The sequence below is a fragment of the Nannospalax galili genome, unplaced genomic scaffold (assembly GCF_000622305.1).
Source record: "Nannospalax galili isolate Female #2095 unplaced genomic scaffold, S.galili_v1.0 scaffold478, whole genome shotgun sequence".
In the NCBI taxonomy this organism is placed as follows: domain Eukaryota; kingdom Metazoa; phylum Chordata; class Mammalia; order Rodentia; family Spalacidae; genus Nannospalax; species Nannospalax galili.
In genome coordinates this window covers 33,164-35,714 of record NW_008341045.1, presented here as the reverse complement: position 1 = coordinate 35,714, position 2,551 = coordinate 33,164, and positions in this window count along the sequence as shown.

Below are 2,551 nucleotides of genomic sequence, written 5' to 3'. Positions count from 1 at the left end.
AAAAATTGACCAAGTCAGACAAAACCCACCCATCAAAAAAAATAACCTTCACCCCCCTCTTCCCCCTGTGAATCCTCATGGACTGATTTAACAAACCCAGATGTTAAAACCCAGACTTCAAAAACTCCTGAAGATCCCCAGATAAATGCCCCTCCCCCTTCACCTCTGCCGGCACCACCTGTGGCGCCACACCCCACAGCCATTGATGTTTGCTTCCCTTTTCGACAAACAAATCCATCATGCCTCAAGGAAGTTGAAACCTATGGGGGCTGCCGCTATTTCAATCCCTGTAGGTTGGAACTAGGATTCACTGGGGGATATAAGGGAATAACAGGACAGAAAAGACCCATCTACCTAAAGGATAATAAATATCTTTATGGGAACCATGACCATTCCTGAATATATGTTGCAGATCCATGGGATGATCGCTGGCGTATCAGAGTAATAGAAAAGTTCTACTCAGGTGCATTCTCTAGCTACCCTAGAGCTGACTTTCATATCTCTCGACAGCTTGTACCTGAAGCTAAGTCTGTGCTAACTCATCATAATATTATTCTACAGGAAAAACAGAGGACCAGATAAGATCAACCATGTCCTGGAGCCAATACATTCAATATGTTGCTAACTTTCTTCCCTTCACCACCCACCCCAATGCCTCTAACTGTTTCTTTTGTGCATCCAGCAATAGACCTTTACTGACAGCAGTACCAGTTAATACCACCCTTCTTTACCCAGAAACAAAAAAAGATTTCACTGACTCTCATCAGTGAATGGATATTCCTTTATTCGAACTGGCTAACTATCCAATTTTCATTTCCAGCAAGAGTAAGCCTACTCATTACAAATGCCTCACTAACATTAGTCTCTCCAGGATAGCATGCATCACCCCTCCTCTTCCTATGGTGCAAAGAAAAAGCCCAACACTGAGTTAACTCCTCTTTGTCCACCTTTTGTATACCAGTAATGATTACACCCCAGGTGTACCTACTTGAGAAAGAGGAAGCTGCCCTCCACCTTCACAGTTGCCAGTGGAGAGAAATCTTCATTCCTTTTCTAGTAGGGCTTGGACTTGCCCTCTCCCTGGGTACTGGAGGCACTGCGACTGCTGCTATTGTACAAACCCATCACCTGGTAGGAGACTTTCGAGACAAGCTGGACCAGGCAATGTCATCCACGACTGACAGCTTCGAATCCCTCCGACCACAAATGAACTCTTTTGCCAGAGTTGTGCTCCAAAACAGAAGAGCACTGGACTTAATAACTGCTGAACATGGGCGGACATGTGTAGTATTGGGAGAGGAATGCTTCTTTTTTGTAAATGAATCAAATGTTGTTGAAACTAATGTTAACATTCTCAAAAAACTTCATAATGATCTATTTTCAAGATTTCAACCCACCAAACAATTAGGTTGGCTTAGTAATCCCTTGTTTTCATGGTTCCTAACCCTTTTTAGCCCCCTGATCATGCTGTGTATCATTTTGATGCTTGCTCCCTGTTTCATACAATTTCTTCACTGACAAATTACTACCATTGCTAAAATTACTACCAAACAAGTCATGGTCAATTATCAAACTTTGGATTCTCTCAAGATAGATGAGTTGGCCCTTAAGGCTTGTGATGACACTTCTTCATTTTAAATCAAACAGGGGGAGATGTTGGGAAACCCTGCTGTTAGGGTTGTAGTTCTTCATGTCCGGATATCCCTCAGGGGCTCGGTGCAAAATGGAAGGACTCCCCTTTTCAGCATGGGGCCTCCCGCTCTCTTCCTGGCTTACCTGGAAAGTACCACCAAGCACGGATGCCTGACCTTATTTGGAACATGACCTTTGTCATAGTTACCTGGAGTAAAAACTATCCCCAGGTTTTTTCTATATGATAATCAGGCATTGCCTGATAGTCTGAAGATAGGAGCCCACTGCCACATGTAAAAAAGCATACTATGAGCACCTATCAGCTGAGGCTTTGGCTACTGCCTCCACACTATAATTTCTCTAGTTTTCCCACTGAATAAATGGAGCTGTTTCAGTGAATCTGGATCTGTATCACTGCTGTTTCACTGCGCCGTGGGACCAGCCTCCCCGGAAGGGCTTTCTTCCGTCATTGCTCACTGGCCGTCCTGACTCCGGTCACCACTTCTGCTCCCCCTGCCCTCGTGGACCAGTGGCCAATGACCCACAAAGAGAGGGAGAGACCCCCACAAGTATTCCTACTGTGACATTGTGATGGCATATTGGAGCAATATAAGGGTATACAGGGCGATAGTTTTGGTACTTTCAAGAAATGATATCTCACTTTGGATCACTGTGGTATCATAATGGAACACTGTAAAGTCATATTTTAACACTGTGATGGCACATGGGGCAACAGTGTTGGCACATTGGAACATTGTCAGGTCACATTGGAGCATTGTGAAATCATACTGTAATATTGTGATGTCACATTGGAGCAATATAATGGCACATGAGGTGATAGTGTTGGCACATTGGACAATTGTGACTTTACAATGGGGCATTCTGAATTCATATTTTAACAGTGTGATGGCACTATGGA